This window comes from Hylobates moloch, unplaced genomic scaffold, assembly GCF_009828535.3.
Source record: "Hylobates moloch isolate HMO894 unplaced genomic scaffold, HMol_V3 SCAFFOLD_12, whole genome shotgun sequence".
NCBI lineage: Eukaryota > Metazoa > Chordata > Mammalia > Primates > Hylobatidae > Hylobates > Hylobates moloch.
In genome coordinates, this window is record NW_026652287.1 from 91,960,593 (window position 1) to 91,984,963 (window position 24,371).

The 24,371-nt window shown below is 39.2% G+C and overlaps 1 pseudogene; it reads left to right on the top strand.

Annotated features, from left to right (window-relative positions):
- Window positions 1-487: 487 nt before the first annotated feature.
- On the top strand, window positions 488-965 carry LOC131380860 (large ribosomal subunit protein eL21-like; annotated as a pseudogene).
- Window positions 966-24,371: the final 23,406 nt, after the last annotated feature.

Sequence of the window (24,371 nt, forward strand, 5' to 3'; positions counted from 1 at the left end):
GTTCTGGAGACTGGGAAGTCCAAGATCAAAGCACCAGCAGATCTGGTGTCTGTGAAAGCCTGATTTCTGATTCACAGAGGGCCATCTTCTTGCTATAGCCTCACATAATGGAAAGGGCAAGGAAGCTCTCTGGGATCTCTTTTACAAGGGCATTAATTATATTCATGAAGGCTTCACTCTCATGACTTAATCACCTCCCAAAGGCCCCACCTAAAAATAGCAACACATTGGGGATTAGAGTTTCAAGAAGTGAATTTGAATTTGGTGGGGAATACAAACATTCAGTCTATAGCAGTGAGGATGAGTGGAAAAACTTTCTAAGTAATTCAGGAAGACAAGAATTCATAAAGGAAAAGATTAAAACATCTGTGAAAAACAAAGCAAAGCTGGATGTTTGTGTATGATAAAAATCATCATTAAAAAAACAAGATAGAAATGCTAGGCAGTCCTTTGGGCAGGAACCACCATCGTCCAGTAATTTGCCAAAATGATGAACACAACAGGAAAGATGAGAGGCACCCCATATGTGATTTTTAGGCCTTTTAGAAAACATGAAGTTGTTCCTTTGGCCACGTACATGCAAATCTGTAAGAAAGGTGATATCGTAAACATCAAAGGAGTGAGTACTGTTCGAAAAGGAATGCCCCACAAGTGTTACCATGGGAAAGCTGAAAGAGTCTACCTTGTTCCCCAGCATGCTGCTGGCATTGTTGTAACAAGCTAAGGGCAAGATTCCTGCCAAGAGAATTAATGTGGGTATTGAGAACATTCAGCGTTCTAAGAGCTGAGATTGTTTCCTGAAATGCTTGAAGGAAAATGATCAGAAAAAGAAAGAAGCCAAAGAGAATGGTACCTGGGTTCACCTGAAGCGCCAGCCTGCTCCACCCAGAAAAGCAGACTTTGTGAGAACCAATGGGAAAAAGCCTGAGCTGCTGGAACCTCTTCCTTATGAATTCATGGCATAGTAGGTGTTTAAAAAAAAAAAAAAAATCCAAGACCTCTGGACTGTAAAAAAAAAAAAAAAAAAAGAGCTAGGCAGAAAAAGGAACATTGATGACACATGTGAGAAACAAGGAATTAATAGTAATATTAAATATATAGTAAATAAAAATTAAGGTATAATAATATCTTCACATAAAGAACTACAAATTGAAAATGATAATTAAACAAAAGAAAAATAGGCAAAATATAAGAATAGGCAATTTATTAGAGAAAAAAGTGGATAATAAATATAGTAAACATGCAATCTTAGTAGTAGTCAGGAAAATGCAAAACAATACAATATACCAGTTATTATCAGATTGATGGATAGTAAAAGATTAATGTCTGGTGCTAATATAGTTATAGGGAAATGGAAATATCATACTTTGTTTATGAAATTATAATTAGCTATAATCTTCTTGGAAAGTATTTAGTAGAATTTATCAATTAAAAATATGCTATGCTTTGACATCCCACTTTTGATAATTTCTTTAATATAAATTTTATAGAAAAAGTCAGTTTTTATAGAAAAACTCAATATATAAAAACATATAGATAAACACATATGTTCCCATACACATGTGTTAAGAGTATCTGTTTATTGCAGCATTTAAAAATAATGGCCCCAAACTGGAAATAACCGAATGTCTATCAATAAGACAATGATTATGTGAATGATGAATCATTCATACTATAGTAATTTCCTATAGCTAATAAAAATTATTATATCTGTGTACATTGACCAAGTCTTAGAAGAATAAATATGATACATTTAAGTTTAAAAAGCAAATTGCAGAGATATGAATATGATTTCTAAAATACTGTAATAAAAAGAAAAACCCTAGTGAGAATAGAGAGATATTAAAGGGCACATATTAAAGTATGAACATACTGTATGACAATTTATTGGTAAACCTCAGTGTAATTTTTTTTACTGCAAACAACAGTGATTTGAAGGGAAAATTAGATCAAGAGGAATTTATGCCTCTATACCATTAGCAATGGGCCCCCAAACATGAATTATTGACCATAATTGCTAGGCTCAGGGCCTCTTTTAGTCATCTTGGTTTTTTTTCCCCTTAAATATTCTTTATAAAGGTACTTATTAGTAAATTTCTATGTTGCTTGAAAATAGTATTAAAAAGTAAGGTTTTGAAGCAAGTAAAACCTTGTAGCAATTGACTGCTAAGCTTTTCATTGTTTCATAGCACTCCTTAGCAAATAAAAAACCAAATCAAAATCCTGTTTCCTGCTTGCTCAGATTATGGGGGGGCCTTTTCCAGATGAAGTAAATAAAGAGTTACAGACCGCACGGAACACAGAAGACAACATACAAACTGAGAAACTCTGTCTTGTAAATGTCATCTCTCTGAGCTCATCATCCAAGCTGAGTGTACAGTCATTGCAGAGTAGTGTTAAGTCAGAATAAGGGTTTTATTTTGTTTGTTTGTTTGTTTGTATTTTAGGCTAGCCAAGTGAAGCAGTGGAAGTGGAGGAGGAACAAAGAAATCTGTAACTAGTTTTGATCAATTAATTGTAGACACCATGCACTCAGACCAGCCAAGTCAGAATAAGTTTAAAGCAGGAGTGATCACCTTTATGCCCAAATTACCCATCTCAGAGATGGAGATAAACAGAGAAGGCCTAAGTAATAGGTCGTTATGACTTATCCACATAGTACCTCCCTTCTTGGAAATCTCTCAAATACTCTCTCATTTTCTTTCCTCCCACTTCCATCCATGGCTACAGGAGTAGTCATGATGGGTACCTAAGCATAGCCAGTGAATTTATTCACTGGGGGTTTTAGATCTGGAAACACTGGAGACCAAGATGGTCACTGTCCTGTAGTTGTATGCTCTGCAAGTAAAATCTTGATACCATTGGCGGCCATTTTTTCCTACTATGTAAATACACAGAGAGAGAGAGAACAAAGAGAAAAGGAGATAAAAGGTATAGAGAACACCTTGAGAATATTTAAGCTCCTGGCTCAAGTTGTTCCAGAGCATTATCCTGTCCTGTAGGCTGGCCCTTCTTGTGACTTGGTTATTCACCTTCCCCTTAGATTCTGAGACCCCAATAATCTGCCAATAAGTTCCTTTTATATTTTTTCTTAAGGTAGTGTTTTACTTATTATCCCTTGTAACCAATACAATCCTAAATAATTAAGGATTCTTATTAAATAATTAACATATTGATAAGAATATTCCAGATGTAAGGACCTTGAGTTAACAATTACAAATATTAAGTGAAGGCAGATACATGTCCTTCTCCTTATACATGTCCTTCTCCTTCCACCTGGGCTCTGACATCCCCTCTGGAGCACTCCAACTCCCCTGTCACCCACAGCCTTCCTCTGAAGCTCATGCCTACTATGCTTAATTCTACTTAACTTCTTTAGGACTGACTTTTCAGGAAAGGAAAGGGAAGAGGACAGGGAATGTCAGTAGAGCATTCTACAGAGCATCAGGTCTGCATAGCTGGCATATGGTAGAGAGCAGACAGGCATGCTCCTGACTCTGCTACTCCATTATCACACTGCTAAACACCATGAAACTTATACAGATAAGTTTGCGCTATTATAGTTATTTTAAACTTTTTATATTTAGTTGCTTACTTTTAAATCTATATTTACACAAAATTGTTTTTAAAGCAGGAAGTACAAGAAACTGATGTGGAAATACACATTAATAAGGAGCACGGATTTAACTTCATTAAATTTGTAAACTTCTGACCACTAAAAAATCAGAATAACAAGGAAAACATGAATGACAAACTAGGAAAATATATTTTTAGTAGTTTAAAATAGTTAATATCCTTAATTAGACAGAAGAGCCGGCATCTTTTGAATTTCTCATTCAGCTAAGAGTCAGTGTCCACACAATAGGTTACAAGTACATAATCACATCTTTTTTTCTTCTTTGATACAGGGTCTCACTCTGTCACCCAGGCTGGAGTGGCGGGATCTCAATATTGGCTCACAGCAGCCTCGACCTCCCAGGCTCAAGCGATTCTCCTGCCTCGGCCCCCCAAGAAGCTTGGACTACAGGTGCATGCCACCACGACTGGCTAATTTTTGTTTCCGTTTTGTTTTTTTGATAGAGACAGGGTTTGACCGTGTTGCCTAGGCTAGTCTAGAACTCCTGTGCTCAAGCAATCTGCCCACCGTGGTCTCCCAAAGTGTTGAGATTATAGGCGTAAGCCACCCCACCTGGCCAGATTATCATATTTTAGAAGACTCTTTTCAGAGTCTGTCCTCTGCCTGAAGAGATCAAATTGGGAGCTAGTGTTATACGCCAAAATGATAAACAACAAAGAAAAACCAATTTTTAAACATACGACATGCATTCACATCCATGTACACCAAAGTAGAGAAACAGGCAGTGACTATGAAGAGGTAATTCCCAAATGAAATCCATTGATGAGGGAGGGGGGAACAGAAAGAGTATAGCAAGGGCAATAGCAATTGCTGGTCCTGGCCTTTGATACATTATGAGCAGCCTCTGGGGTTCTCTTTTCTGGCAATTTTGGGAGGCTTTAGGGCTATTTACATTTTTCCTCAGAAGAGTAATTTAGCCTGTGGTCTTCCTAAATTCTCTGGATGAATATTTTTAACCTGTGTCTTTAAGGCTGTCTACCAGGCCTTGCAAGAAGATACAATTTGAAGCACAGGAAGGAAGCCTGCAGAACTACCTCGGGGATGGACACTATTCTCTGAGGTGCTGCTTCCTCTTCTCCGCTGCTAAAAGTGAATTATTAAAGGGAGATTAAAATAAGCTAAAAATTTAATTAACAAAGTAATGAGATCATCAGAACCAGCAGACATAATAAAAACAGGACAGATCCACCCACAGACAGTCCTAAGTCAGAAATAACTGAAGATAATAACTTGCTCTGAGTAGCAGATGTGACGTTGAGGGCAGGGACATTTCTTAACCAGAATTACAAAGTTCTTGAGGCCTCAAGCCAAAGACTTGCGAATTTTCCACTGGACTACCCCGGAGGCTTATGTGCCCTGATGTGCCTATGGGCTTTTAGGCTCTCAGCTGTTTGCAAGTTCTCTGCACTCTGCTGACCTCAAAGAAGTCACATGCAAATTTCTTTCTTTCTTTCTTTCTTTTTTTTTTTTTTCTGTGAGACACAGTCTCGCTCTGTTGCCCAGGCTGGCGTGCCAATGGCACCATGTCGGCTCACTGCAACCTCTGCCTCCCGGGCTGAAGTGATTCTCCTTTCTCAGCTTCCCTAGTAGCTGGGATTACGGGCACCTGACACCACGCCTGGCTAATTTTTGTATTTTTAGTACAGACAGGGTTTTACCATGCTGGCCAGGCTGGTCTTGAACTCCCGACTTCAGGCAATCCACCCGCCTCGGCCTCCCAAAGTGCTGGGATTACACGCGTGAGCCACCACGCCCAGCCGCAAATTTCAAAACTGTAGAGTCGGAGTGTGTTTCCTTAAAAAGTGTCGTATGCATGGTACAAACAATGCTCCTATTTTAGATTCTGTTTTTGGCTGGGCATAGTGGCTCACACCTGTAATCCCAACACTTTGGAAGGCGGAGGCAGGAGGATTGCTTGAGGCTAGGAGTTTAACAGCAGCTTAGCCAACATAGCAAGACTCTCTCTTTATTTAAAAAAAAAATAGATTCTGCTCTTGGGGAATGTTCGTCTGGTTTATAGCTCATTTCCCTACACATTCCCATTCCAGTCCATAACTGATTTCTTTATAGACACCAGGGGTAGGTTTTATAGAATTTGCAATATCTATTACTTTAGCTTAGGAATTCCAGACTAGCCTGGGCAACATAGTGAGACCCCACCTCTACAAAAAAAAAAGAAAAAAGAAAAAAAGAATGCTATAGAAAACCAGTGTGCAACAGTGAGAGGTAATAATACTACTAAAGTTATAAGCAAGTATAAATGGTGTCCCAGAAGAAAGCCTTTGAAAGTAGGCTCTGACATTTTGCTAGTCTACAAGCACATTTTAAAGCAGTTGCAATATTAAACTACTTTAGAAATTGCTGATTTCGGATATTAGTGACAACATTTTAATTACAATAGCATTTAGGATAAAAATGATATCAGTTGGCATGATAGTATATTTATAAGAGCATTTCATTAAAGCAATTACACTTTTGGTGTTCACCTCTCTCCCCATGAGAACTATGGTATCAGTTGAGCTCATAAGAGCTCCCTTCAGCCAGAGAGGGGCGAATCTGAAATCCATTTTCCAGGCTTCACTTTACACATTCTGAATCTTATCAGATTTTAAGCAGGTGAAACAACAGAAATGACATGCAAATCAACCATTCCTCCTTTGGCTTTCTTCTTTGCTTTCTAGTGGAGAAGGTTGAAACTTAGGGTTTTAATGATTTGTAGACCAGTCTTTCATGCATTATTGCCATAGAACCTGAAGAGTCTGTGCCCGATAATTACCCATATTATCCTCATTTAATTTCTTCACTGAAATACAAGGCAGACCTAGATTCAGAATAGGTGATGAACTAGACCTGTAGCATTTGTTTTATTGAAAGACAAAATCCAAAATTCAAATCAGCGAGAAAGGGGAAAAAACAAACATCCTTCAGATGTGACAAGTATTACATGGAGGTAGCAATGGTTGACATGTTCTATTCAGCTAAAAGGTTCAATGTCAGAGGGGAAATAAATAAACGCCACCCGGCAGGGAGTGGTTTCTATGGAGGATTTAGCATTTCCCCTCTTGACTAGGATTATAGAATAAGAAGATGCTCTTTAAATTTGTGGACACCACTAAATTTAAGGGCTAACATATTTTATGAAGATGAATTAGGATGAGAGTAGGGTTTGCCAGATAAAATACAGGATGCTCAGTTAAATTAGAATCTCAAACAAACAACAATTTTTTTTCATATACAAACAATTATAATTTTTAAGTGTGTTTTAAGCAACATTTGGGACATACCTATATGAAAAAATTATTCACTGCTTATCTGGAATTCAAATTTACCTGGGTTCCCTGTGGTTTTTATTGCCAAACCTGGCACCCCTAGATGGGGGACTTGTTGGGAAAGACAGACTAAACAGTGATGGAAAAAAAGGTATAAGACTTAGAGCAGTGAGCAGCTTGTTTTGGAGCTCAAAATGATTCCATATATCTAAAGAAATTCTCAGACTGCAAAACAATGAAATTGGTTGAGAGAAGAACCAATCCTCCAAGATGGTAAAGCTAAAAAAAACAACAGTGAAAACCTTGGTTGTATGCTTCTAAATGGCAATTTTTCTAAAATTTTCATTTTATGTTTATTTATTTATTTTTAGAGATGGAGGTTTTGCTATGGTGCCCAAGCTGGACTCAAACTCCTGGACTCAAGGGGTCCTCCCTCCTCAGCCTCCAGAGTAGCAGGGACTACAGGCTCATACCACCTCTGCCAACTTGGGCAGCTTTCCTTCCTTTCTTTCTTTCTTTCTTTCTTTCTTTCTTTCTTTCTTTCTTTCTTTCTTTCTTTCTTTTTCTTTCTTTTCTTTCTCTCTCTTTCCTTCCTTCTTTCCTTCTCTTTCTCCTTCTCTCCTTCTCTTTCTCTTTCTTTTCTCTCTCCCTTTCTCCCTTTCTCTCTTTCTCTCTTTCTTTCTTTCGTTTCGAGACAGGGTCTAGCTCTGTCACCCAGGCAGAGTGCAGTGGCAAGATCACAGCTCACTGCAGCCTCGACCTCCCAGGCTCAAGTGATTCTCCCACTTCAGTCTCCCGAGTAGCTGGGACTATAGGTGTGCACCACCCCACGTGGCTAATTTCTTGCTTTTTTTGGTAGAGATAGGGGCTCATTATGTTGCCCAGGCTAGTCTCGAACTCTTGGGCTCCAGCAATCCTACTGCCCTGGCCTCCCAAAGTGCTGGAATTACAGGCATGAGCCACTGTGCTCAACCTTTTCGCTAATTCTTTTTGTTTTTCCAATCTGCAGGCTTTCACTTTAGGTAGATGAGCAATAAGTGTTTTTGAACGAAGCAATCCTTTCCTTAAACATAACCCCCTTTCCAGTGTGTTTACAAGGTTCTTAACAATTATTGGCTTTATTTTGTAAGAAAATCATGACACTTGCCTATTTCTTAAGAAAAAAATCAGGGATATTTGTGTAGCCATCAAAGTGAGAAAATATCCAAGTTTGAGTGAAACCAGAGTCATTAAATTGTGACTACCTAGTCCACAGGAGTTCACAGATGCAAATTACCTACTTGGATGAATCTGTCCCCAGGATAATTTTCAAAACACTGAGCTCAATTCAACCAACAAGCTAATCAGAAGAGATCCACCTTGAAAGAAAAAAGTCAGGCAGCAGCCTTCCAAGGACATTTTTCTATAACCCTCTCAGCAAGGGAGTGAGGACCTTTTAAGAATTAAGCTTTGTAACTGCCCTAATGTTATTTGTGGACTCCCTCTGCTATTGTTTCCTCCATAGTGATTGACAGACAAACCCCTAAAATGAGAAGGACCAGTGGGTCTGTCTGTAGAGAGTGACAGCATTGAAGCAAGACATTCAGAAGCCAGTCTGACACAAAGAGGACAAGAACAACTGCCACCCCAGCCCCCATCTCATTCCAACCCAAGAGATGGTGAGTCTGAGTCTAAAGAGCGTATGAGGGTCCAGGTGTGGTGGCTGACGCTAATAATCCCAGCACTTTGTAAGGCAGGAGGATTATTTGAGGCCAGGAGTTTGAGATTAACCTGGGCCACATAGTCAGACTCTGTCTCTACAGGAAAAAAAAAGAAAAAAAAATAGCCAGTGATATAGGAGTTAAGAAGAAATCATTTTGGCAGATAGTGAGAGTACGGGAGTCCTTGATAAGGTTTTCCTTTTAAAGAAAAGCAGCCCCCAAATCATTTCTTTTCTAACAAAGCAGCCTGTAAAATCGAGCTGCAGACATAGACAAGTAAGCTGATTGCACCGGTGAATGCCCTGGCAGTTGTGACAACAGAAAAAGGCTACCTGGGACTACGCATGATCAACATGGCGGCTCCATCTTTCCTTCTGTTTGCTAGCCACATGTGCAGTAAGGAGCAGATGAGATGGTGCTGGCTAAGTGGAAAGCCCATTTACATAATAAGATTAGGGTAGGGCGACCAGCCTTCCCTCCGCTATGTAAGGGACACCCCTGGTCAAACCAATCCATGGGCCCTACGTAAATCCGATACTGCCTCCTCAAGCCTGCTTATAAAATGTGCTGTGGTCTGCCACAGGCCAGCTTTTCTCTTTCGGATGCCCCTCTGTTGAGAGAGAGAGAGGGAGAGAGGGAGAACCACAACGCTACTTTTCTCTCTCCTCTCTCCTTTCTTCTGCCTATTAAACTTTCCGCTCCTTAACCCACCCACGTGTGTCCATGTCCTTAATCTTCTTGGCAAACCGCAGGTACCTACCCCAGACTATGACGTCGCTTCATTAGGTGTGGTGAGAGGTGCCTGTAGTTCTAGCTACTCAGGAGGCTGAGGCAGGAAGATCCGAGCCCAGGAGTTTGAGGCTGCAGTGATCTATGATCACGTCAGTGCACCCCAACCTGGGTGACAGAGAGAGACCTTGTCCTTACAAACAAACAAACAAAAGGAATAAAGAGAATAGAGGAATAGATTTGGCTCTTGAGGGAAGGGAGGCTGAGGAAGGGAAATGGGAATCCATTTGTACATATACAAATCCATTTGCATGTATACGTTCTTTGGGAAGTAGGGTACATATCTTCTATTGTATGTTTAAAATTTTAATTTTTTTGTACTTTTTTTCATTTTTATTTTACTTTGAACACTGAGAAGCTGCATATTTTAAAGAATTTTAAAGATGGCTTTGGCTGAAAGTTGGACAGGTAAAATGACTTTGAAGAAACAGTTGGAGGCCCAGTACAGTGGGCACACCTATAATGCTAATATAGTATTTGTTGAGAAGCCAAGTCATGAGGATTGTTTGAGGCCAAGAGTTCAAGACCAGCCTGGGCAACATAGTAAGACCCTATCTCTATTTTTTTTTTTATTCGAGATGGGGGTCTCACTCTGTCACCCAGGCTGGAGTGCAGGGGCACCATCTCAGCTCACTGCAACCTCTGCCTCCTGGGTTCAAGCTATTCTCCTGTCTCAGCCTCCCGAGTAGCTAAGAATACAGGCGCCCCCCACCACACATGGCTAATTTTTGTGTTTTTAGTAGAGATGGGGTTTCACCATGTTGGCCAGGCTGGTCTGCCCGCCTTGGCCTCCCAAAATGTTGGGATTACAGGTGTGAGCCACTGCACCCAGCTCCTATCTCTGTTTTAAAAAAGAAAAATAAATAGTTGGAAAAAACTTGCTTGTTTTTCTAAGCAATAAGATGTCATGGTAGCATATTTTTTTCGTGACAGTCCTATTGGTTCCTTACCATTTCCTAATTCTTAAAGGAATAAAACATTAAATTTTAAATAAATAAACTTTTTGAAGCACATTGAAAATCCTTCTGTTCTCTTTGCTTATTGAGACTCATTTTATATAGCAAAGGGAAATAAGAAGATAATGAAAAATTTACCTACTTTACACTGTCACTCATGGTCAAGACCCCTCTGTTTACCTACATCAGATTAATAATTGCTCCTTAGTATATACCAAGGCCTTCTGAAAACAAAGACATCCTCAGTACAGCTTCAGAGCCTGGTTCTGGGGTGAAACAGCTTTAGAACACCTGCCAACAGTATTTGTTGTGGAAATATAATAGAATCCTTGTGACATACTTTGCTCATGTGCTTTTTCTGTCTGAGGACAAAACCTCTATCACAGAAAACATAACACCTACACTCACGAAGAATCTAGGTGGGATGGGAGGGGAGATGGAGGTGAACTTCACAAAGTCTAGAGATCACACATTTCACACATTCCAAGAGCTGAAAATAAGTGTTCTTGCACCTCCAACGTTATTCTCACAAAACGAGGTGCAATGATAAGTTAACATCTAGGTTTCAGTTACCACTTAGCTGCAGGGGAGTTTTAAAAATTATTACATTTATGAAATTAGATTTAATAAAATATTTCTTTTAAAAGAAGCCTTAAAGAGAGCCTATATATTGCCATGTATCATGGCAACCTGTGATCAATTAAACAAATAACTTAGAGATCAGTGACCTTTTGTTCCAGTGAATTGGTAATCATAAATGTATACATTTTGCAATACAGTCTCCTCTTTTAAAATATATGCATTTTTTCATAAGCAGAAGACTCAAAATAAATGTTCTTTTTTTAATGCAATGCTACAGTGCAGGATTTTAATCTATTATACATTGATATCCATGCGTCTGGAATGTTGGATGCAACTCTATTTGAAGCAAGGGGTTGGACACTCAAGAGACCATCTCCTGTTTAATCTAGAGGGTGAGAATGGCCTGTCCAACCAAGTCTGTGTCCTTCTTTCTTCCTTATACTTTCATTTTGCTCCTGTACCTTTGAATAGATGAGTAAAGAACTTGTGAGAACTATAGGTTTTATCTGCTTCAGCAAGTGCTCCCTACACAGGGCATGGTGGCTCACACCTGTAATCCCAACACTTTGGGAGGCTGAGGCTGGTTGATCCCTTGAGCTCAGGAGTTTGAGACCAGCCTGGACAACATGACAAAATCATGTTTCTACACAAAATACAAAAATTAGCAGGACATGGTGACGTGTGCCTGTAGTCCCAGCTACTCAGGAGGCTGAGGTGGGAGGATCAATTGAGCCCTGGAGGAAGAGGTTGCAGTGAGCCGAGATGTTGCCACTGTACTCCAGCCCAGGCAACAGCGCAAGATCCTGTCTCAATAAAAAGAAGGAAAGAAAGTGCTCCCTGATGACCCCAAGATAATGCACTCTTTTTCCCCCCTCATTGTTACTATAGCTCCAGAGGACCCATTTAATATGCACCTTTCTAAAAATATTGCAAACTCAAGTAATCTTCTTTGTGCCCCCATGACCTGGCTCTGTATGGGACACACAGTAGATACTCCCTAAATGTAGGTCGAGTGCATGGGTTAAAGTAAAAATAAAGTAAATGGCGAGAAGGAGTTACATATTGTTAGGGTTCAGAAAGCAAAATCCTGAAGACTAGCACTTCGGCATGCTGAGAGGCTTTAGAAGCTGCCTAAGAATCAAGACCCTTCTAACACCTCGTCCTGTCCCCGGCTCCCCAAGAAGAGGGTGAGTTTCTCTTTCAATTTTTCTTATCTGATCAGGAAAGCTTGTTTCCAGGAGAAATGCAATTGTCTTAAGACTCCCTCTTTAGAAATATCATCAAAGAACCAGAAATGATCAACCACCAGAGAAAAGTGGAGACTGGGGTCACCATGCCCAGAAGAACTTTTTATTTATTTATTTATTTTGAGAAAGGTTCTCTCTCTGTCATCCGGGCTGGAGTGCAATGGTGAAATCTGGGCCACTGCATCACTGCAGCCGTGACCTCCTGGGCTCAAGCCATCCTCCCATCTCGAACTCTCAAAGTGCTGGGGTTACAGGCATGAGCCACTGCCCCCAGCCCCAGACAGACTTTTCATCTGTTCTTCTGAGGGCAGCTCCAAGAGATCACCTGGGGGACTTTATCTGCATAAAGCAACGTGCGACACAGTTCCACTTCTCTCCTTCCCATAATGTCTGCCTTCCACCTCCCTGACCCATTCATTCTCCCCAGTGATTTACTGCCCTTCAAAAGAATCTGCATTCCTCGTCTCCTCCTTCCCCTATGAAAAAGGGCACATAAGCTTTTGTACCACACTGGGTATTTGGGTAATTACCCTGTGATACCCCCCTCTGCCCTTGTGCACGTTAATAAGTTTGTACGCCTGTTCTATTAATCTGCCTTTTGTCAGTGGCTTTTCAGCAAAACTTCAGAAGCAGAGGAAGTTTTCTCTTTATCCCTCCAAGGCATTTGGAAAACCACTACTGTAGTGGATTGACTAGTGTCCCCTCAACATTTTTTATCTGCTCAGAATCTTGGAACATGGCACTATTTGAAAACAGGATCTTTACAGATATGAGTTATGTATTTCAAGATGAAATAATCCTAGATTTGGAGTCTACCTTAAATATGATGACTAGTATCTTTATAAGTAAAAGGAGAGGCCAGGCACAGTGGCTTATGTTTGTAATCCCCGCACTTTGGGAGGCCGAAGTGGGAGGATTGCTTGAGCCCATGAATTCAAGACCAGCCTGGGCAACATAGTGAGACCCCATCTCTACAAAAAATAAAAAATAAAAAGATAGCTGAGTGTGGTGGTGCATGCCTGTAGTTCCAGCTACTGGAGAGGCTGAGGTGGGAGAATTGCTTGAGTCAAGGAGTTCAAGGCAGGAGCGAGCCATGATTGTACCACTGCATGGGAGCCTGAGTAAGAGTGAGACTCTTGAAAAAAAAAGAGAGAGAGAAAAAAAAAAGAGAGAGAGGGAGATTGGAGACAGATATCCATAGAGAAGATCTTCTTCTCTATGAAGATGAAAGTGGAGACTAGAATTATGCTGCCATAAACCAAGATACACAGGAACCACCAGAAACTAGAATAATCAAGGAAGGATTCTCTTCTAGAGTTCGTGACTTTAGACTTCTAGTCTCCAAAGCTATGAGAATAAATTTATGTTGTTTTAAGTCATCTAATTTGTGATAATTTGTTATAGCAGCCCTAGAAAACTAACACACCATGGTTGGGACTGCAACTGTGATCCTAGATGATTGCAGAAGGGCTACAAACTTATTTTCTCTTCTTATTCCCAGAGAACTAAGAAAAAATATACAGGTATACCTCAGAGATAGTGCGGGTTTGGTTACAGATCCCATAGTAAAGATACTACCACAAAAATAAAAAAAAAACTCATAAAATTTTTGGTTTCCCAATACATATAAAAGTTATGTTTAAACTGCTATGTCTGTTAAGTTGCGGTAATACCATGTCTAAAAAACTCAATGGACGAACCTTAATTTAAATTCTTTTTTTTTTTTTTTTTTTTTTTTTTTTGAGACGGAATCTCGCTCTGTCACCCAGGCTAGAGTGCAGTGGCACGATCTCGGATCACTGCAACCTCCGCCTCCTGGGTTCAAGCGATTCTCCTGCCTCAGTTTCCCATGCAGCTGGAATTACAGGTGCATGCCACCATGCCCGGTTAATATTTGTATTTTTAGTAGAGACAGGTTTCACTATGTTGGCCAGGCTGGTCTCGAATTCCTGACCTCAGGTAATCCACCCGCCTCAGCCTCCCAAAGAGCTGGGATTACAGGCATGAGCCACTGCACCCAACCTAAAAATATTTCTTGCTAAAAAAAATGCTAATGATCATCTGAGCCTTCAGTGAGTTGTAATCTGTTTGCCGGTAGAGGGCCTTGTCTTGATGTTGTTGGCTGCTGACTGATCAGGGCGGTGGTTGCTGAAGGCTAGGTGACTATAGCAATCCCTTAAGATGAAACAATAATAAAGTTTGCCACGTCAATGGACTCTTCCCTGCGTGAAAGATTTATCTGTGGCATGTGATCTGTTTGATAACATTTCACCCACAGAACTTCTTTCAAAATTGGAGTCGATCTTCTCAAACTCCGTCACTGCTTTATCAACTAAGTTCGTCATATTCTAAGTCCTTTGTTATTTTAACAACGTTCAGAGCGATCTTCCCAGAAGTAGATTCCATCTCACGAAACCACTTTCTTTGCTTAACCATGGGAAGCAACTCCCCATCTATTCAAGTTTTATCCCAATATTGTAGTAATTCGGTCACATCGTCAGACGCCATTTCTAATTCTAGGTCTCGCTGTTTCTATCACATCTGCCGTTCCTTCCTCCACCAAAGTCTTGAATCCCTCAAAGTCATCTATAAGGAAGGAGAATCAGCTTCTTCCAAACTCCTGCTAATGTTGATATTTTGACCTCCTCCAATGGCTCATAAGTGTTTTTAATAGCATCTAGAATGGTGAATCTTTTCCAGAAGGTGTTCAACTTTGCCCAGATTCATCAGATAAATCACTATCTATTGAAGCTGTATCTTCATGAAATGTATTCCTTAAGTAAGAAGATTTGAAAGTCAAAGTTACTCTTTGATCCATGGGCTACAGAATGAATGCTGTATTAGCAGCCATGAAAACATTAATCTCCTTGTACAACTCCCTCAGAGCTCCTGGGTGACCAAGTGCATTGTCAAAGAGCAGTAATATTTTGAAAGGAATCTTTTATTTATTTATTTATTTTCCTGAGCAGTAGGTCTCAATGGTGGACTTAAAATATTTAGTAAACCATGCTGTAAACATATTTCCTGTTTGAAATATCTACAAATTTGAATTATTGAGAGAATCACCAAAACTGCACATGAGACACTAAGTGAGCACGTGCTTTTGAAAAAAATATCACCAGTAGACTTGCTAGACACAGGGTTGCCACAAACCTTCAATTTGTAAAAAATGTACCAACTGCAAAGTGCAATAAAGCAAAGCACCATAAAACAAGGTATCCCTGTATTTAGACTGAGTAAGTGTGTCACGTGATATCCGAGGACATACACATAACTTTACATATGTCATTGCTAAAATTATTTCCCCATTTGACAAATGAGCACATACGGGTTGAAAGAGTTTAAATAACTGGTGTCAAAAACTGTGTAACAATAAGACTAACATTTGAGTGATTACCGTGTGTTAGGCACCATGCCAGTCTCTTTATATAAATTATCTTAGCTCATCCTGATAGCAAAACTATACAGCTGGATACTTTTCAATATTTCTCTATTTTAAAAATGAAAGAACTGAGGCACAGAGTGTAAATGATGTGCCCAAAGTCTCTGGTACTTGGCAAAGGAAGAATTTGAACCCAAGGAGAATGATTCTAAAGCCCAGGTGCTATGCTGTATGTGGACACTGTATCTTCACCAGCCCCTCCATCCCTGCCTCTGATTTCACAGGCACTCCACATACCCACTAACTGCCCTTTAGCATCCTGTAATTGTGATTCTATTATCTCGGCCATTTCCAACAGAATGCTTTCTTTAACTCTCTTACCAGTACTCTTATCAACTCAAAATAGCAATAAAGTATGCTTATTTTTCCTGATTTCAGAGCTAATCTTTACAAAATGCTTTGGATATATGAAGCAAGTCTAGCAGCCAAAATATAACATAGGGTTTTTATGATGTGTTCTGTTTGGGATTCCAGCAGCAAAGCCACTCTGTTTTGTCCACGTTGTTTGATCACAGTCAGTATTCTGCGTTTATAGGTGTAGGCAGTTCTGAAGGGACCTTCTTATTTGTCACAATTATACAGTTGTAGTTTGATAAATGTTCAGCACCCTGGTACAACAATTGATTCTTACTGCTAGGAAAATAAATCCTATGAAGATGAAAATTGCTGAAATTTTCAAGTAGATAGTGAAAATACGTGGTGGTTGTGGCATTTCTTCCTCTCCTCCCCTTCTTCGTCCTCCTCCTCCTCCTCATCCTCCTCCTCCTTCTTCTTTTAAAACCCTAAATACTATCATGGCGGACATTTATTTTTCCATGCTTTTAATTTTCTAAAGATCTTAGTTTTCTCTCATCATCTTATACAGTGGAAAAAGTAAGCAAAAAAAAAAAAAAAAAAAAAACAAATAGGATAACACTCTGACAAATTTGAACGTTTCTTTGCTTCAGATTACAAGGTACATTTTTGCGGTAATTATAAAAATTGAAAAAAAAAATGGTGAAAACCCCTTATCTTGGGTTACTGTGTCAAGTAGGAAGTTGAGCAGCATTTCAAAAAACACCTTTAGCAAAAGTCCCCTCCCTGGTTTTTCCTGCAAACATTAACCTCAAGCGTTTACTTCCTTCCATATTATTTATACATTTAACCTCAAAATTTTATTTAAGAAGTCACAAGAAGATCTAAGAAAAGGCCCAAATGTCAGCCATCTGTGGACCAGACCTGAAAAGCTTCCTGGAGGAGATGAAAACTTCTCATTTCATAGAACTGAAAAAGGGCCATTGTATAGACCAGAAGCCGGGGTGCAGCTCCTCCAGGTCTCACCGCTGAATCAGGAATCCTACAAATATGCACCTCAACCACATAAACAGTTTCTCTTCAGTTTCTGGATTGAAGTTTATCTTTGCTGTGCAGAATCAATTTAGCTTTGGACAGAAACATTTGCAAGAAATCAAAAAAGTGGGTTTAAAAAGCAAACAAAGAGACAGGATGGGCACGATCTCCTAAACATACCAGAACAGAGCCATGTGTTGGATGCTATATAAGAAAGCAAAGAAATTCCCAAAAGATTACCTCAAGTTGGTTTCTCATTTTGGTAAAGATTTCTTGTGTCTCTTGGTTCTATCAATTTAAATAGAGCCTGAAAGACACAATGACAGTATAAACTATGTCCAAAAGACCTCTGAATTGGAAAGGGAAGTTCGGTGCCTCCCAAAAGGAGGGTGAGGGGCAGGAGAATATGGTGAATATATATCACTTTTCGCAGGCGCCTCTTCTGGATTTTGACTGTTATAAAGCAGAACAAATAGATAAAGAAAGAAGACTCACAAACGGCTTTTTTTCATTAAGATGACACAGCTTTCATTTCTACTTTTTCTCAGTTGATAAGCCCCAAAATAACATACAGACACTGAAAAAACCTTCTTACAACCTTCTTACAGTTTTCTATATTGCCAGTTTCACCAGCCTTTTAAGTGTTGGTTGGAACTCTACTGGCCTATAATGCTGGTTTTTTCAGTAGTGTATCCACCAACTGGTTCTGATTGGCACTTTTCATCTTCAAATCTGCTATGTTTGGCCTCACTGACAATAGCAGATGGGCCAGTAGATCTCAATTTTGACCTCACATTAGGATCAGCTGGGAAAGTGTTAGAAAAACAAAATCCCAATGTCCAGGCTTCTCCCTGGACCAATCAAATCTGAATCTCTAATGGTAGGTAGGATTCATGCACTGATATTTTTTGAAGCTTCCCAATGACTACCATGTGTGGCCAAAGCTGAAAACCCCTGTTAGATTCTATTTTGGTATATTAACTATGATCTTAACTAATGAAAGTTGCTGAACTGCTGGGGAACTTGACTAAGCAATGGAATATCCCTTAGAAACACGATGAACACCCACTAATTTTAGGCAGTAACACAAAATGATTGGGGCCTTAATATTCTCTTTAGGGAAACACATTCCACAGAATTCCACAAGTTGTAGAAGACATGTTCTCTCTTATGAAAGAATATGCCACCAGGTTCATAGGAGAAAAAATACGGTGCTGCTTTTACTAAGCCACCAAAGAGAACAACACAAGAAAATCATCAATTCCTAACTAGGGTGAAGGTGCCTATAATATATCACAAACATGAGAAGCAACCTTTTCACCATTAAGTGGACTCTGACAAAGCAGTTAATAGAATCTTGAAGTCTAGAAGGAATCCTTTAAGATGCGTAACAATACTATTCTACGCCTGAGGAACTTAGGGTCAGAGATAAGTGGCTAGTCTGATAATTTACTGCTCATGAGGGGTGTTATAAAAACTGCCCTTGTCCTCATTCCTAGTCCAGGGGTTGCATTTTTAATGTACACAGAAGCATTTAATTTCATGTATGGCCAATAGTAAATGCTCAATAAATTGTAGCTGTTGGGAGAAGTAACAATGGTAGTATTAACGATCACATTGGTAATAATAATGTCTACAGGGTTTTTCAGTGTTATAAACACTGCCTTAAAATCCTTAGCAAATAAAAAACTATTTCTTGCTGGGCACAGTGGCTCATGCCTGTAATACCTGCTACTCAGGAGGCTGAGGTGGGAGGATTGCTTGAGGCCAGGAGTTCAAGGCCACCCTGGGCAACATAGCAAGACCCCATCTCTAAAAACAACCAATCAAACAAAAACCTATTTCTTTTGTTGATGACACCTTATTTGTTTGAAACACAAGAAATTTAAAAAGCAAAATAATAAACAGGGGAAATAAAAAGCCTTTTATTTAGAGCTGCAATGAAAATTTAGCATAGCCTTTCACTATTGAATGACTCATCAGTTGAACATTTTATGTAATTAATTATAAAATATATGTAATTTGATCTGATTTTGTCTGGAAGATTCTAGAGTATCATTTTCCTGATGAAAATACTACACATATGTTTATATCTAAAGAGTTAAAGGTACTTTCACGTGTTATTTAATTCAATTCTCACATACAATCAGAAAACGGAGATATTATCCCTCCTTCTTTAAAATTAAAAACATAAGCTCAGAGAATGAAAGGGACCTGGCTAAAGTGGCTCCGCTAATAAGTGGCATGGCCAGTAGTTCATCACAGGTTTTCTGCCTTTGAGACCTTCCTTAGGTTACTTCTTTGGACTATGTCACTCTGGCCTTTTGAATAATTAACTTTACGGAGCAACAGTGTAATGCTATGTCCCTGGCTTTCATCAGGCAAAATGTGAAACACACCCATTTGAAAACTTGCTTTTTGAAAACACAGGACCTCATTATGTTGTTCAGTGTTTCTCCTTTAAATTCTCGATGACAAATTATTCTCTGAGTTCAGAGTCAGGAAAGTATCTATATCATCCACCAAAGCTGGGAGCTTTCTTTTGTTAGATCCAGAGAGTTATATGATCCATTCAATGTCCCTCATTGCCTTGGCTTCTAGGGTGCTCAGAGCAAAGTTTTATACTTGGTCACTCTGGTTCTGGTTCTTCCCAGCCAAGTTTCTGTTGCATCCTCTCTCTCTTTCCCTTCACCTCCCAAACCACTACTACCTTTGATACATTACTTTTGCTTTTTGTATTTATCAATGATTCAATTTTATTTTACTGTGATTTTGGTAAACATCTGTAGTGTTCAACTACTTGGAGGATTTGTCCCCCTTTTTGTGATAATAGAACTCTAACACTTCTTGGTCATGTCACATTTTTTACTATCTGATGATTATGTTGGTCATCAACACTTCTTCTGCAAGGAACAAAATATAACATTACAATGCATCTTTCCTTGTTTTTGCTGATTTGGGTAGACCATAGCAAAAATAAAAATATGTTCATTTTCTGTCATTTTAGCAATAAATCTGAAGCCATACTTAACAGAATAGTTTTAAATTTAAAATAAAATAATTTTATAAATTTTTACCCTTTTAAAACAAGGATGTCTCAGTTCTTATGGCATCAAGATGCTCAAATTAAATTCACAAGGCTCTTCAGGACCAATTATATCAGTGTTTAACTCTCCCATTGTCTTTTTTGCATCTTAATATCATTGATTTCTTTACCGATAATGCCAAATACATAAACCACTCCTGCTTATATGTGTACTTTGTGTATATGTGTATATATGTACTTTGAATGTTTCTCTAACTGGTGTTATTCAGATTCAGTGCCTCAAAATTGGCAATAATCTCACCCATGGTCCTCTTCTCAAAGGTTCAAAATGTGGCTTATTTTATGTGTGCATATGTGGTTCACAGAATCACTTTTATATCTTTTAGTTATACCTCCTGTTACTGACTGTTTATGCCTCCTCAAAACTCATATGTTGTTTGGGCATGGTAGTTCACGCCTGTTATCCCAGCATCTTGGGAGGCCAAGGTGGGAGGATGGCTTGAGCCCAGGAGTTTGAGATCTGCCTGAGCAACTCCTCTCTACTAAAACTAAAAATAAAACAAAATTAGCTGGGCATATTGGCATGCACCTTTAGTCCCACCTACTCAGGAGGCTTAGGTGGGAGGATCACATAGGCCTAGGAGTTGAGTCTGCAGTGAGCCATGGTTGAGCCACTGCACTCCAGCCTGGGCAACACAGCAAAACCCTGTCTAAAAAAAAAAAAAATTTACATATATTATATATATATATAAAATATATATTAAATATATAATAATATATAATATATAATATTAAATATATATAATTTAATATATAAAATATTATATATAAAATATATTAAAATATAAAAATATAAATATATAAAATATTAATATATAAAAATATAAATATATAAAATATATTAAAATATAAAAATATAAATATATAAAATTATAATATATATAAATATATATTAAATATATAATAATATATAATACATATATAAAGATATATTAAATATATGTGTGTGTGTGTATATATATGTATATGTTAAAGCTTTAACCCCCAATGTGATGATATTTGGAGATAAGACCTTTGTGTGGTAATTAGGGTTAAATTAAGACATGGTCATAAACCTTCAGGATGAGATTAGTGGTTTTATAAGAAGAGGAAGAGAAAGGGAGAGAGAGAGGAGAGGGAGCTCTCCAACATGTTGAGAACATAGCTAGATGGCAGCTGTCTGAAAGCCAGAAAGAGAGCTCTCACCAGACACAGACTCTACCAGCACCTTGACCTTGGACTTCCCAGCATCCAGAACTGTGAGAAATAAATTTCTGTTGTTTAAGCCACCCAGTCTGTGCTACTTTGTTACGGCAGCTGAAAGTGACTGAGACAGCCTATGGATGCTTCCAGTCTGTTTTCAAGTAAGTTATAGTCTTTCCTTTTTATATGCTATAAATATAGCAATTTAGGTAAAATAAAGAATAAATAACTGGCTGGGCATAGTTGCTCATGCCTGTGATCCCAGCACTTTGGGGGAGGCTGAGGTGGGTGGATCACCTGAGGTCAGGAGTTCAAGACCAGCCTGGCCAACACAGTGAAACCCCATCTCTACTAAATACAAAAAATTAGCCGGGCGTGGTGGCGCATGTCTGTTATCTCACCTACTTGGGAGGCTGAGGCAGGAGAATCGCTTGAACCTAGGAGGCAGAGGTTTCAGTGAGCCAAGATTGCGCCATTGCACTCCAGCCTGGGCAACAAGAGCAAAACTCCTTCTCAAAATAGATAGATAAATAAATAAATAACCAACTTTGTAAAGTGGTAGTTTATCTCCATGACGAGAAGAAGATTTCCCATTAAAAGGCAAATCTTCCTTTTCGAAAGTTTGAAAGAGTTCCTTAAAAAGAATATCATCTGGTTAAATATAAGTTGCTGGAGATGCAAAACCCTAAGAAAAGTTTTTGGCTTTTATCCCATAACAGTTTCATTTGAGAGTGAATTGGATACATTTTCATTCATGCACAACTCTGACATTTCCTCCTTGTTTCTTCCCCCTTTATGGACAGGCAAACAAGCACATACAGTCAGTTTCATTCTGTTCTTTCGATTCTTTCACATTGTCTTTTTCCCCGCCTTGGAGCAGTATGGTATGGTGGAAGAATTCTGGTGTCAGAGAAAAACTACCATGTGCCATTCACCATTCACTGTGCAAGGTGCTTGGAATAGAATGATTAAAAAGTACAAGTTAAAATTTTCTTAATTTTTTTTTTTTTTTTTTTTTTGAGATGGTTTCACTCTGTTGCTCAGGCTGGAATGCAGTGGCACGATCTCAGATCACTGCAGCCTCAACCTCTTGGGCTCAGGTGATCCTCCCACCTTAGCTTCCCAAGTAGCTGCACGACAGGCCCGTGCCACCACACCCAGCTAATTTTTGTGTGTTTTGTAGAGAGGTGGTTTCTCTATGTTGCCCAGGCTGGTCTCAAACTGCTAGGCTCAAACAATCTGCTCTCCTTGGCCTCCCAAAGTGCTGGGATTACAGGCATAAGCCACTGTGCCTGGCCCTAAAATAAATAAATAAATTAATTAATTAAATGACACATTGCTTTGGTCAAGAATCTCACATTCTGATAGAAAAAGTAGACAAATAAACACATAAATGTGGGTCCAATAGTGCTCTTTTGGAGCACTTTGTCCTACTAGTTTTATTATAGCTTAAAACTCTTATTATCTCTCCCCTTCCACTTCTTTTAATGTCTCTTTTCTTTACAAGGTTATGAACTCCATGAGGACAGTGTCTGTTTTGCACACTGCTCTATCCACACTGCCCCCAGCATAATTATCTAGGAATTGGGAGGAAAAAAAAAGTCTGGTAAGCCCCTTGAAAAATTCAGTGTGATATTATTTTTAAAGCCATTCAATGTTAAGTGACATATCCACTTTAATCTTAAGAAGAGGAGAAAACCTCAATCTTCCATTGTTACACAACCTGACAGCTTTTACTTATAATTCTTTACAAATCAGTTAACTACGTGTAATTCCTATCACTGGACATCATTTCTTCTCTGCCCTGATTTTGCATTAGTAAAGAATCAAGTCAGGTACCAATTCTCATCCTCTCAGACTAAATACATTAAACTAACAGCAGTGAAAAAAGAAAATGAAATCGGCTTCATTTCCCATGTACACAAGGATGCTCAGTTTAAATAATAGCCTTCAGTGTTCCATGGTTAGACTCTTTCTACACATTTCTGCTGTCAAGCTGCAACCTGGTTGTCCTTGCAGTAAATAAATCAACAGGGTGCATAATCTTGTTCTGTAACCTCCTGCAAATCCCAGGGATGTGCAGATTTCATCAGCTTCAAGGTATGTGAGGCTGGAATTTGAAAAGAAAATCCTCTCACTCTTAAAGAAATGCCCTTAACAAGGATTTATACTGATAAGTCACCTTCACCTTTAGTGATGTGAATGTGTGTTTAATTCTTTTACCAAGAAGAGTTTATGGAAACCGGGATCCTGAAGGAATGCTGGGTTTTTGCTGCTGTCTGCCATTAATTTATTTTGTTTTCTAAAATCTGATTCCTCAGAAAAAGGATGCAGTTGAAATTATAATTAAAAACAGTTAATTCTTATTCAGTTGATATTATATTTCAAAAGATATGCATTTATAATTTATATTGTGTCCTACAAATTAGAAAACCAAATCAGTATAATGTTCACAATTTGGAGAAATTTTAGAGATTCTCTAAGTTATTTTTCTACTTTCAAAAATGATGGGAGACTGGTGGAGCCAAGATGGCTGAATAGGAACAGCTCTGGTCTACAGCTCCCAGTGTGAGAGACGCAGAAGATGGGTGATTTCTGCATTTCCATCTAAGGTACCGGGTTCATCTCACTAGGGAGTGTCAGACAGTGGGCGCAAGATAGTGGGTGCAGCGCACCGTGCGCGAGCCGAAGCAGGGCGAGGCATTGCCTCACTCAGGAAGTGCAAGAAGTCATGGAGTTCCCTTTCCTAGTCAAAGAAAGGGGTGACAGACGGCACCTGGAAAATCAGGTCACTCCCACCCTAATACTGTGCTTTTCTGATGGGCTTAAAAAACGGCACACCAGGAGATTATATCCCCCACCTGGCTTGGAGGGTCCTACACCCACGGAGTCTCGCTGGTTGCTAGCACAGCAGTCTGAGATCAAACTGCAAGGCAGCAGCGAGGCTGGGGGAGGGGTGCCCGCCATTGCCCAGGCTTGCTTAGGTAAACAAAGCAGCCAGGAAGCTCGAACTGGGTGGAGCCCACCACAGCTCAAGGATGCCTGCCTGCCTCTGTAGGCTCCACCTCTGGGGGCAGGGCACAGACAAACAAAAAGACAACTGTAACCTCTGCAGACTTAAATGTCCCTGTC